At 42.8% G+C, this 14534-nt stretch overlaps 1 protein-coding gene across 1 annotated transcript in view; it reads left to right on the top strand.

Annotated features, from left to right (window-relative positions):
- The first annotated feature begins 396 nt into the window (after positions 1 to 396).
- LOC126470692 (uncharacterized) overlaps positions 397 to 14534 on the top strand; it is a 45286-nt gene continuing 31148 nt past the window's right edge. The window contains exon 1 of the mRNA XM_050098692.1: positions 397 to 411. The gene's annotated coding sequence lies outside the window, so the exon portion shown is untranslated. The remainder of the gene's footprint in view (positions 412 to 14534) is intronic.

Raw genomic sequence — 14534 nt, 5'->3', positions numbered from 1 at the left:
TATTAATGTGGGCTTCTGCCCTTGCGTTGATCACGGTTGGGTGTATATTGTGTTTTGTGCTTTTATTTTGTTGAACAGATTTATAACTAGATTATCTTTGCACCCATCTTCTGTGACTATTTGTACTATGATATTCACTTCGTTTTTGTAGTTTTCTGTGGTTAATGGTATTGTGTTTTGCCTGTTGAGCGTATGACTATGTCCAACTTGTGTTTTGGGTGACTTGATATTTAGTCTAGGCTATGTGTATGCTTAAGACAGGAAATAGAAAACAGTTCTTGTTATATGACATCAGTTGTGATTGATGAGTACCCAAACACACATATTAGTAATAATTTTTATTGCTTTGCAGGAAGAGGAAGCTGGTGCCCACCGCCTTCGTTATCAACCCACGTGGATAGAGAGGACGCTGTGAGAACAAAACCATAATGTTCATCCTATCTGTTCGCCGTTTGTTTGTGTCCGTTTGCATACACCACGTGTGTTGTCGTACCAGAATGCATCCAATGAGTGTTTGGTGTTCCTCAAACCACTGTCCACGAAACGACAGGCGCAACATGTCTGCGCTTTCAGCTGCTTCCTGGAGATCATGTTGTCATTTGTTGAAAATAATTTAAATCGATTATTTTTAATTCCGTAGACATTGAAAACTACATCAAGAAATGGTGGCTTCATATTGAGCTAAGTTGATTAACATACATTTTTCATATTTACCCCACATTGATTAAATAAATCGGCAAACAAAACACAAGCTTCCCGGAAGGGCACTTTTGTGAGTTTTGCTGGCTTTCAGAGAAGCTGATTCAAAGAAGAGAACCCAAGCATACAGTGGTTACAAAAAAGAGGCAACAAGATGTGCGAAGAGGAGAGGTACGCCTTAGAACATGAGGCCAGAAATTTTTCACTTACTGCATTTACAGTAACTGCACACAACTCGGAATTCTTCACGCAGTCACATTCTATCTTGCCTTGGTCAGATACTAGGCGTAAATGGCCATGCATGCCACACCTCGCACAGCTAGACATAGCACAATACTCACTTGTGCAGAAATTTACACCGCTGGAAGTGGCAGACGATGAAATACAGCACCAAATTATATCAGTAGCTCCTAGTTCATAAGCCCATTCAAGCGTACCAGAACCAATACAAGTTTCCCATATCTGTTGGCCAACTAAAGTTTATCAGATGAAATACACCGCCTTCGTTTATAATTGTTCGCTTAGGTTTGATCCATAATGTGCGTGTTCGAGATGTAGCCTCGAGGGCGACACATCTAAGCCGTTAGTCTCACAGTGATTCATCAGCATTCCTGTAGGTTTTTTTTAAGTAAGAATCGTTTTTACATTAAAAAACAGAAGTGAATTTTCTAAAACGCTTTTATTTTACACAAAACCTTATACCTTAAGCTAATTTTGATAAAATTTCTGCTGATATTAAAGCATTTATAGCAATGAACAACACACTTCTGAAATCCATTCTTATAAAGTCTGCTTTTCAAACACTTCTGAAAGTCCTTTTTAACGTTATCGTCATTGACTTGGACACGACCGCGTAATACGTGGTTATCAATCGATGCTACATCGAAGTTACACAGCAACTGACCAATTTGCTCCCAGCAAAATTATTTGTTGAGATACAGTGTCCACTATACTGTAGATTGTATGCCACAGTTAAGGTCACACAATACGTCTCAGAATTGATTATATCTGTATGGAGCAATAAACGCACTAGTAACATCCTACCACTAGTGGGACAAGGGCGATGCCAGCCCACATTCCTTTGTTGCCAGATGTATCCAAGATGGCGGCGATGACATCATCCAAGATGGCGGCATGTAGACTTGACAACAGCACATGACATCATCCAAGATGGCAGCTGTGCATCATCCAAGATGGGAAATTTTGGCAGGAAGATAGGTCAATTGGACTACCTCAACTAACGTAACCCCCTCCCCTCCCCCAGAAAAATGGCAGGAAGTTCAAATTCCAACAGGATAATGCATCACACCACAGTTATATCTACTAACCTACGAAAATCGCGGGAAAATAGGTTACTTGGGCCACCTCCACTAACCTAAGTTATCCGACCTCCACCTCTGCCTAGGAACTGCCGCCAAGTTTGAATTTTGCCGTTAAAGAAAGGTCACTTGCGGTTTCTCACCCAACCTAAGATAATTGAGGGAAACAAAGCTCACCTCCACTAACCTAGTCACCCAACTGCCACCTCTTCCTAGGGACTGGTGGCGAAAGGAATGAGCCTGCACTGGGCTGTTAGAAAGAGGAAGGAGTGTCCTTTATTTATTTAGTAACAATTTATTTAGGGATGGAGTATATTTATCACAGTGGTACGGAACACACACTCTGGCCTGCCCCATAGCATACAGACCTGCAAACTATTCCTAAATAACTCATATATAATGCTCTGCACACATGCCTGCTAATTGTAAACTGTCAAAATAAAGCATTGCACAGGTTACAGACCTGCAAACCAATCGTAAATAATAGAATACATTTATGTCCACAGAGCCAAACAGCTCGTAAATTGTGAAAATAATAATCCATGCAAGAGACTCTGCAAATATGCTTGCTAATCATCAACTCTCGAAATCACGCTCCAGTCTTTATTTAAACAATTAGAGGAAACACCTCCATCCAGTGTGTTCCCCACATGGCCCAGACTCCAACTGACCTAGTACAATAGAGGGCGCTGTCGTCTGTTCCGTGACGTAATCCAAGATGGCAGCCATGACCTCAGCTGATGATGCAAGTACCACTACCCAAGATGGCGGCAAACAGTGTGTTCACCATGAGGTCTGCACATAATACACAGTACCACCACCGGAGGGTGCTATCATCCGTCTCGTGACGTAACGCAAAATGGTGGGGGGAGGGGAGGGGGGGGGGATGGTGGGAAAAGGACACTGCTTGTCCTGGACATAAGTTTTTGTTTTGCAAGCAGTGTCTCCACCACGACATCTAGACCCCAACTGACCTAGTACATAATACAGTCATCCCACCTCTGATATAATACAAGGCGGTGGTCTGGAGGAGTAAAATGGCGCGAAAATGACTCAGCCCGCACTGGGCTATTGGAGAGAGTAAGGAAGGAGTGTAGTTTATTTTGGAACAATTTATTTAGGGAACGATTTTGAGAGATAGTATATTTATCACACTGATACAAAACACATGCCCTGACATGCTTGGAGTCACGCCACACAGCCCACAAATCTATAAACTACCCCTAAAAAACGCTCTGCAGATACGCAAACAACTCCTAACTTACCCAAATAAATTCAGCACAGACATGCAGACTCCTCCTAAATAATGCAGTACACAGATGTGAAGAGACGAAATCAACTCTTAAACTGTGCAAATAGTGCACAGCACTGCCTACAGACTTGCTTGAAAAGTAATCCAACAGACACGCAATCAACACACACAAGCACCATCCACCACCCCCTGTCTAGTAGACCACACAGAAGCCTACCTGTGCCCGTCAGCTGTCAAACTGCACACAGGTCCCCTCAAGCATGAGGCGGCGACATCCCTTTCATACTTGATACCTGAGAAATTCATCTAGAACTACTTGTTCACCCAAGCACTGTTGCTGACGCGACTGGGTGGGAGCGCAGACACTCCAGGGGTGCACGCGCCGTCACAGCGTGGCCCACTGCTGGATGCAGTTGCCTCTACTTTCGGGTATACAGTCAGTGTTATACTGAAGTCACAGAATTCCAAGGCGTGTTCACGCAGCTCCCATATGCGAGACACCTCCGGGCAGCATGTGTCATTACCATTGATGTCAGAGAAGCACAGGGCACATCGTTCCTAGCGCGACATGAGAGATATGTCTAACCAAACTTAACTGCCTAGAATGACAGACACAACACCGCAAAGTGCGCGCATGTAGGTACAAACTTTCGCAAGCGCATCTAACAAGGTTCTCAATCTTATACTAATGTCACATGACTATGTAAAAAATAAGAACCGACTAGATTTCGCAGAAATTGTATAGTGTCCCAGAAATAGTTAACACTTGATTTAATAATGTCCCACCTTGTATGCACGAAAATTCTTACCATAACCTGTCTACGAAAATAGCGCAGAATAACATCTAATGCTGAGTTCCTCATGGACCTAACGTGGTACCCCTTCCACCATGTGTTACTCTTCCTGATTTCAAGACACACAAACGTCCTCTCCGCTATGTAGAGGCTCCTATATCCCAGCAAAAAGGATGTGAATGAATGGAGCATTATGATTGGCTGTTATCGAATTTACCCGCTGAATTACTGATGCCGCCGGTCTCGAAGCACCGACCGCCTTTTTTCCGTCTGCAGATGAGATGTTCACTGGTTATTTTACGCAGATCGCCATACTGCAGTGGCAATTTAATCTTACAAACTACCATACATATCGTCAAATATGGAAAGACTCTTACTCATTTACACTGCTTTCCCACCAAGGACAAGCCAGCCGGAGTGGCCGCGCGGTTCTAGGCGCTGCAGTCTGGAAACGCGCGACCGCTGCGGTCGCAGGTTCGAATCCTGCCTCGGCCAAGAATGTATGTGATGTCCTTAGGTTAGTTAGGTTTAAGTAGTTCTAAGTTCCAGGGGACTGATGACCTCGGAAGTTAAGTCCCATAGTGCTCAGAGCCATTTGAACCTTTTGAACCACCAAGGACAGGAGCCTGAATAATAGTACGCGAAACCCATCTCCAACCCAGCAATGTGTCACTACGTACCATGTCGATGTAGTAAACATAAAATTCGTATCCTCTCCCAAACAAAATTATCCCTTTTACATCATTTGTACATATACTGCGGAGATGGAAAGTACCGTATATACTCCTCAAAGCACTAGATATTTTCCCACAGCCGACGATCACATGTCAGCCACTCCCAACACACGACCAGAGCACCCTCAGCGGACTGAAGTCGCTCTCAGAGACGTTCTATAAATCAGGTCTCCTTACGCCTCGGCACAAATACGATACTGTTTCTGCTCCGAACCTGCTTCCTTGCTTGCTCGCTTTTCTACACACATCTCCAGACTTGGGGATTACAAGGACACATGTATTTTCGTATGGTTCGCCCTAATATTATACCGTTTTCGCGGTACTTCTCGATATCAAGCATACTAGCGATCGCTAGCGCAACATAATTCACAGGATATAGACTGGAAATTATTTCTCTACAAATACGAAACCTTAGCTAGGTGGGACATGCTGTACACCACTGACTAACTAGAAACTTGTCACGTCTGCGAAAACATTTACTTGGCAATTCGAAACAAATAGAGGAAACTGACATTTCCACTCTCGAACACCAATGTTGGGGATGTAATAGATTCCAAATCATCCCTATGATTTACAAGGTCAACTACAGTGTTTCTCATGTCTAGAGAACTGGCAAACGTGTCTTCCACACGCTAGATACACACACCACAATCGATCTTCTCTCAACTAAATAAAGGCGCGAAATGTGCAGAAGCTGTCCACTGAACAATTTACATGTGAGGGAATAACGATCCAGCGCAAATTCTACTCCGTGTTCTATCTTCACAGATTTCCACGCAATCACGAAAGCTGTCCAACACATTCTAAGTATTAGTTCGCTATTCTGTCGTCTAGAGGACAACAGGGTTAGTTCATCTACATTCCTACACTCCAACATGCATATCCGGTCTGACAGCTCCTACCGTTAACGGGAAACGTGATTCACCCCCGCACAGGTCACCTGCGCTGCAGGCAGAGCACGCACCGGTAGAATGTTTATCCTAAGAAATCGGTCACATACATATTTTACCTTTTGTACTTACAACTGAATGTTACGATCGCACTCTCAGTTGAACGACATTCGACAATGAGCGAAGTATCAGAAATACACTCTGTTGATAGCTGTGGCTCTGGAAATAGAAATATCAGTATCACTCTTGAGTCTTGACATACTCTTCCCATGCTGTCACAGTACTCCACGTCAAATCCATACCTTCCTTACGACTGGACATACTCATTTCCTTTGCATATGTCAGAACACAAACACATACTTTATAAGCCTGATGCTCAAATGCGAACATATCACAAACCCCCTACTACTAAGTATAATACTCGTCAATAACTGATAGCTGGCGATATAAAAGATTACTAAGAGAAAATCAACCATGGGTGGACATGTCTCATAAATTTTTCTTGTGAATGGCATCACCGTGTCCTAGAAAGAGAGATGTAATCGGTCAAGTGTTAAAGAAACCCGATCCTAACAGTTACTGTATGTCACTGTCACAAGCGGTCATGGTTCTACATGTGCACAAAACTATCCATGTTAAAAGCTATACTGGCTTCGTAAATCGAGGTACGACATTACCTCCGAATGAGGCGGTTTTTCTATCTGGACAAATAACGAGACAGTGATCGATGGAGTGTATATTATCAGACCAGCACTCCACTTACACATAGCAGACCATGCAACGTTGTTAAAAAAATCGCTGAATTTTGAAAGTGATTCGGATAAGGGACGTGATATGTAAGCAGTATTTGCGCCTCCCTCACAGTGCCCCAGCTAGATATTTCTATATTACTTGTAACGTATTCTGACTCGATACCACTTCAGAGGTTCTGCGACATATCCACTAAGCTATAGGCGATGACTGACTGAGAAGGAACACAAACAGTAGTAGTACATGATGTGCTGATTGAGGTCGTAAGAAAATGTACACTAGTTCGTCAGATCTCTAGTGTCATACTATCTGCTAGAAATGATGTCCATTATCTGGAATCAAATCTTTCCATTAAACCACATACCTGCATCGGATCACACCCACAAGTATATCATATTTTTGGCACTCCCATATCTCGAAACGAGTCACCTTTCTTGAATAAATCTGCTACAGAAAAATTCCAACCTGGTTTTAATTAGCCCCCTACACATCTTGCAACCGCTCCCATTTCTACAGCTTTACGCATGTGATCGTTCCAATTTAAGTCGGAACTGAGCAGAAATCGGAGAAAGACATATCTGCCACCTTCTGTAAGCCCTGTAGAAACAGAACGACCTGAGTTAGTGCAACAGGAGCGTGTTTTGACCATTCGGTGGAAATGCGCGCATTGTAGTGCCCCTATACACTAGATACAGACACTACAACCCGAAGAAGATCCGTGTCCATTCACATCTATCTCCCCAACATGCTATCATCGTTATAATGCACCATCGAACAGAGAGAAGTGACGAACTATAAAAGCTCCACTAACCTCATCCGATATAAGACTCACCTAGATGTCATTGCTAGTGTGATGATGCATAGCTGCGATATGGGTCAGGTGCAGAGAGAGAGTTGTTGAAATGCTTCCCAAACTAGCATTCCTAACAGGACACACCATCCGTTATCGAATTTAACGATCAAACTGCTGCTGTTGACGATGCAGGACGATTCTATTAAATATACAGCTTTTGATCCATTGCAAAGTGCAGTTTGAGGATTCATCACCTGTACTATAGAAAGATGGCCGTATCCCACAGATGTACTGTAAGTCTCAAGAGACGCTCCCTGTGACCGTGTGTCGTTGTTTGAAACATTGTTTTCTAACACACTTTGTACACTGTCATACATTTTGTTTTTCTGTCACGGCTTCGATGTCTATGTCAGGTCCTAAACTGACATTAAGACGCTCTGATCCACGGCCTCACGCAGAAAAGTAGACATCGCACAAAGTAAATCAATATTGTTACTGTGGCTACCATAGCACGCCACAAACATTGGACAATTTTAAATAAAAGAGAGTTACAACATAAGCAAACTGGAAGAGTTTTAGGGCGTTGGCGTAGGTTTCCAAACTAGATTTAAACTCATCTGTCATTGTCACGGAGTAGCTGATGACTCTACGTTCCGTTTCGACTGATTCATCGTATTGTAATCACGTGAACGATCAGTGTTTCGGTGCTATCCACCCCAGACGGTGCTGTCAATCCACCAAAACTCTTTCCCCAACCAGCCATATCGGTCGATCTTTATGTGGTAGCCAACAGCATGCCAGTAGATGGATGGAATGGAAAAGACACCATCCATATACTCTAAAAATAAGCATCACAGCTGATAGCGCGAACAGTTTTACAGTAATTTCAACACTGACGAATGATGTGACAGGATGTTTCTCAATTTCAGTGTCATAGCTAAACCGCCCCTTCTCCACTTTTCGAGTATTATTGCAAACATGGGTAGATGACTGTGCAGTACTTCCATTCATTTTTAATTCTCGAACACATAAATCATCAGAGTATACCAGAGCGCGCTCCACATATTTCTAACACCTCGAGCATAGTACTTAATTTACGATCTATCTCTCTGCGTATGGGAGTCACAGAGTATTCTCGCTGTCTTAAGGTAAAATTAGAGAGTGAAAGACCCTCCTCAAACTGTCATTGACCATCCCGCCCAGCAGCACCGTTACCGAATTAATCTGCAACCGACCAGAAGAAGACCGCTACACCCCACGTCTCGTGAATGAATGGAGCTTTCCAAGTCCTCACCCATCCAAATGCATGAGATTTCTCGAGATCCCCCCATATCGTGGAGCTTAGCACTCCTTATCGATGTATAGTAACAATTTCAAAGTGTCGTGATGTAACAGTAGACGCTTAAGAAGAACAAAAAACGAATGATTTTTCTGCGCGGTGGAGCTCCAGACGGATGGAGTTCGACGCATTTTTAAGTAAATCTACCAAGCTATCAACTCTAAATTATTGTTCTAGAGTCTAGGATCGGTAAGTGGAAGATACTGGTAAGAGAGAACGTAAACACACACACTCCTAAGGCTACAACGTTCTTCACTTAAAACGGGCTATAACATTAGATCGCCTGTGTTTCGGACCTATCAGTCCTATGGAATGTAGCGCTGTTAATATTCCAATGTCAGAAATACACTTCAAGCGCATGGCATACGTAGTCACATGACATAGCCTGCGCTCTACTCGTATACAGCCACGTGTTCTGTATGTAGTTTAAAGCACTGTCTACTTGCGTTCGTCAATGGTAAACCTGTCGGTCATTAGAGGACTTTCATCTCATGTGTGATGAAACTTGACACCTTTCTCTAAACGAACTTTGATTTATGCGATGTACTCCATCAACTCTGTCGCATCTTGGGTGTAAAATCGAGGCTTCAGCGTCGTAACTAAGCTAACGGTAGGTGCTTGTGAGGCGCTGGAATCCCCAGGTACACATTTTCCTGACAGATGTGCTGTTTACAGAGGTAGTGACGAAATTACTTGTAATTTTCACATCTCGGATGCTGCTGATACGTGTTTATCTATTTCCTTGTAGGAGGTATCTCCCCCTATTAACGATCATTTTATATAGGACTGATGCAGTCATCATATAATTTCTGAACCGTGATCGCATGTGAACAGTGGACACTATACATCTCTGGAAAGCTATATTGTGCTCGTATCACGCAGAGCAAATATTTTACGGAAGTAGTTTTTCGTTTTACGGTTCGATAACATAGTTTATCGTAGAGGAACCGAAAAGAAGGATGTATGCCATGCGCTTGAAGTGTATTTCTGACATTGGAATATTAACAGCACTACATTCCATAGGACTGATAGATCCGAAGCACAGGCGATCTAATGTTATAGCCCGTTTTAAGTGAAGAACGTTGTAGCCTTAGGAGTGTGTGTGTTTACGTTCTCTCTTACCAGTATCTTCCACTTACCGATCCTAGACTCTAGAACAATAATTTAGAGTTGATAGCTTGGTAGATTTACTTAAAAATGCGTCGAACTCCGTCCGTCTGGAGCTCCACCGCGCAGAAAAATCATTCGTTTTTTGTTCTTCTTAAGCGTCTACTATTACATCACGACACTTTGAAATTGTTACTATACATCGATAAGGAGTGCTAAGCTCCACGATATGGGGGGATCTCGAGAAATCTCATGCATTTGGATGGGTGAGGACTTGGAAAGCTCCATTCATTCACGAGACGTAGAGTGTAGCGGTCTTCTTCTGGTCGGTTGCAGATTAATTCGGTAACGGTGCTGCTGGGCGGGATGGTCAATGACAGTTTGAGGAGGGTCTTTCACTCTCTAATTTTACCTTAAGACAGCGAGAATACTCTGTGACTCCCATACGCAGAGAGATAGATCGTAAATTAAGTACTATGCTCGAGGTGTTAGAAATATGTGGAGCGCGCTCTGGTATACTCTGATGATTTATGTGTTCGAGAATTAAAAATGAATGGAAGTACTGCACAGTCATCTATCCATGTTTGCAATAATACTCGAAAAGTGGAGAAGAGGCGATTTAGCTGTGATACTGAAATTGAGAAACATGCTGTCACATCATTCGTCAGAGTTGAAATTACTGTAAAACTGTTCGCGCTATCAGCTGTGATGCTTATTTTTAGAGTATATGGATGGTGTCTTTTCCATTCCATCCGTGCACTGGCATGCTGTTGGCTACCACATAATGATTGACTGATGTCGCTCGTTTGAGTTGAGGAAAGAATTTTGCTGGATGGACAGCACCGTCTGGGGTGGATAGCACCGAAACTCTGATCGGTTACATGATTACAATATGATGAATCAGTCGAAACGGAACGTAGAGCCATCAGCTACTCCGTGACAATGACAGATGAGATTAAATCTAGTTTGGAAACCTACGCCAACGCCGTGAAACTCTTAAAGTTTGCTTATGTTGTAACTCTCTTTTATTTAAAATCGTCGAACGTTTGTGGCGTGCTATGGTAGCCGCAGTAACAATAATGATTTACATTGTGCGATGTCTACTTTTCTGCGTGAGGCCGTGGATCAGAGCGTCTTAATGTCAGTTTAGGACCTGACATAGACATCGAAGCCGTGACAGAAAAACAAAATGTACGACAGTGTACAAAGCGTGTTAGAAAACAATGTTTCAAACAACGACACACGGTCACAGGGAGCGCCTCTTGAGACTTACTGTACATCTGTGGGATACGGCCATCTTTCTATAGTGCAGGTGATGAAACCTTAAACTGCACTTTGCAATGGATCAAAAGTTGTATATTTAATAAAATCGTCCTGCATCGGCAACAGCAGCAGTTTTATAGGTAAATTCGATAACGGATGGTGTGTCCTGTTAGGAATGCTAGTTTGGGAAGCATTTCAACAACTCCCTCACTGCACCGGACCTATATCGCAGCTATGCATCATCGCACTAGCAATGACATCTAGGTGAGTCTAAGGATGAGGTTACTGGAGCTTTTATAGTTCGTCACTTCTCTCTGTTGGATGGTACAGAATAACGATGATAGCATGTTGGGGAGATAGATGTGAATGGACACGGATCTTCTTCGGGTTGTAGTGTCTGTATCTAGTGTATAGGGGCACCACAATACGCGCATTTCCACCGAATGGTCAAAACACGCTCCTGTTGCACTAACTCAGGTCGTTCTGTTTCTACACGGCTTGCAGAAGGTGGCGGATATGTCATTTTCCGACTTCTGCTCAGTTCCGACTTAATTTGGAACGATCACATGCGCAAATCTGTAGAAATGGGAGCAGTTGCAAGATGTGTAGGGGGCTAACTAAAACCAGGTTGGAATTTTTCTGTGGCAGATATATTCAAGAAAGGTGACTCGTTTCGAGATATGGGAGTGCCAGAAATATGATATACTTGTGGGTGTGATCCGATGCAGGTATGTTGTTTAATGGAAAGATTTGGTTCCAGATAATGGACATCATTTCTAGCAGATAGTATGACACTAGAGATCTGACAAACTAGTGTACATTTTCTTACGACCTCAATCAGCACATCATGTACTACTACTGTTTGTGTTCCTCCTCAATCAGTCATCGCCTATAGCTTAGTGGATATGTCGCAGAACCTCTGAAGTGGTATCGAGTCAGAATACGTTACAAGTAATATAGAAATGTCAAGCTGGGGCACTGTGAGAGAGGCGCAAATACCTCTTACATATCATGTCCCTTAGCCGAATCACTTTCAAAATTGAGTGATTTTCTAGCGAGGTTGCAACGTGGGCTATGTGTAAGTGGAGTGCTGGTCTGATAATGTACACTCCAGCGATCACTGTCTCGTTATTTGTCCAGATAAAAAAACCGCCTCATTCAGAGGTAATGCCGTACCTCGATTTATAAAGTCAGTATAGCTTTTAACATGGATAGTTTTGTGCACATGTAGAACCATTACCGCTTGTGACAGTAACATACAGTAATTGATGGAATCGGTTTTTTTAACATCTGGCCGATTACATCTCTCTTTCTAGGACACCGTGGTGGCACTCGCAAGAAATCTTATGAGACATGTCCACCCATGGTTGATTTTTTTCTCAGTGTTATATCGTATCGCCAGCTATCAGTTATTGACGTGTATTATACTTAGTAGTAGGGGAGCATGATATGCTCGCATTTGTGCATCAGGCTAATGAACTATGTATTTGTGTCCCGATATGTGGAAAGGAAATGACTATGTTCAGTCATAAGGAAGTTACGGATTTGACGTGGAGTACTGTGACAGCATGGGAAGAGTATGTCAAGACTCAAGAGTGGTGCTGATATTTCCGTTTCCACAGCCATAGCCGTCAACAGAGTGTATTTCTGATACTTCGCTAATTGTTGAATGTTGTTCAACTGAGACTGCAATCGTAACATTTAGTTTCAAGTACAGGGGTAAAATATATATGTGGCCGATTTCTTAGGATAAACATTCTATCTATTCATGCTCGGCCTGCAACGCCAGTGACCTGTGCAGGGGTGATTCACGTTTCCCATTAACGGTAGGAGCTGTCAGACTGGATATGCCTGTTGGAGTGTAGGAATGTAGATGAACTAACCCTGTTGTCCTCTAGACGACAGAATAGCGAACTAATACTTAGAAGGTGTTGGATAGCTTTCGTGATTGCATGGAAATCAGTGAAGATTGAACATGGAGTACAATTTGCGCTGGATCGTTATTCCCTCCCATACATATCGTTCAATTGGCTGCTTCTGCACATTTCGCGCCTTTATTTAGTTGAGAGTAGATCGTTTGTGGTGTGTGTATCTAGCGCATGGAAGACACGTTTGCCGGCTCTCTAGACATGTGAAACACTTTAGTTACCTTGTAAATTATAGGGATGATTTGGAATCTATTAGATCCCCAACGTTGGTGTTCCAGAGTGGAAATACCAGTTTCCTCTATTTGTTTCGAGTTGACGAGTAAATGTCTTCGCAGACGTGGCAAGTTTCTAGTTAGTCAATGGTTTACAGCACGTCCCACCTAGCTAAAGTTTCGTATTTGTAGAGAAATAATTTCCAATCTACATCTTGGGAATTATGTTGCGCTAGCGATCGGTAGGATGCTGTCAAGTGCTCGATATCGAGAAGTACCACGACAATGGTATAATATTATGGTGAACCAATGCGAAAATACATGTGTCCTTGTAATCCCCAAGTCCGGATATATGCGTAGAAAAGGGAGCAAGCAAGGAAGCAGGTTCGGAGCAGAAACAGTAACGTGTTTGTGCCGAGGGGAAACGAGCTCGAAACGGTAGAACATCTCTGACAGCAACGTTGGTCCGCTGAGGGTGCTCTGGTGGCGCATTGTAGGCGGATGACATGTGATCATCAGCTGCGGGAAATTAACTAGTGCTGTGGGGAGTATATTCGGTATTGTCCATCTTCGTGGTATATGTACAAATGATGTAAAAGGGATAATTTTGTTTGGCAGAGGATACCAATTGTATGTTTACTACATCGGCACGTTATGCAGTGATATATTGCAGGCTTGGAAATGGGTTTTACACACTAATATTCAAGCTCCTCTTCTCGGTGGGAGAGCAGTGTAATTGAGTAGGAATCTTTCCGTATTTGATGTTATGTAGGGTACGCGGTGAGATATTGATGGGTCGCAGGTCAATTTCACGTTCTAATATTGAAGCTCATGTCCTCGGTGGAAGAGCAGTGTAAATGCATAAGAGTCTTTCCATATTTGGCTATATGCATTGTAGTTTGTAAGATTTAATTGCCACTGCAATATGGAGATCTGTTTAAAATATCCACTGAAAGTATCGTCTGGAGAAGGAAAAATGGCGGACGGTGCTTCGATACAGGCGACATCAGTAATTCGGCAGGTAAATTCGATAAGAGCCAATTATAATGTTCGATTCATTCACATCCTTTGTGCTGGGATATAGGAGGCTCTTCATAGTGAAGGGGACGTTTGTATGTGTTAAAAGCAAGAAGGGTAACATGTGATGGATGGGGCATCATGTTATGTTCTCGAGGAAGAATGCATTCGAAGTTATTCTGCGCTATTTTCGTAAACAGGTTCTGTTAGGGCTAATTTCCGTGCATACAAGTTCAGACATCAAAAAAGCGAGCATTAACTGTTTCTGGGATACTATACAATTTCTGCGAGGTCTAGTTGGTTCTTATTTTTTACATAGTCATGTCACATCAGTATAAGATTGAGAACCTTGTTAGATGTGCTTGAGAAGGCTTGTAGCTACATGCGCGCACTTTCCGGCGTTGTGTCAGTCACGCCAGGCAGTTAGGTTCAGTTAG

This window comes from Schistocerca serialis, chromosome 3 (genome assembly GCF_023864345.2).
Source record: "Schistocerca serialis cubense isolate TAMUIC-IGC-003099 chromosome 3, iqSchSeri2.2, whole genome shotgun sequence".
Classification (NCBI taxonomy): Eukaryota; Metazoa; Arthropoda; class Insecta; order Orthoptera; family Acrididae; genus Schistocerca; species Schistocerca serialis.
The sequence above is the reverse complement of the archived record's forward strand: the minus strand, read 5'-3'. Positions and strand labels throughout refer to the sequence as shown.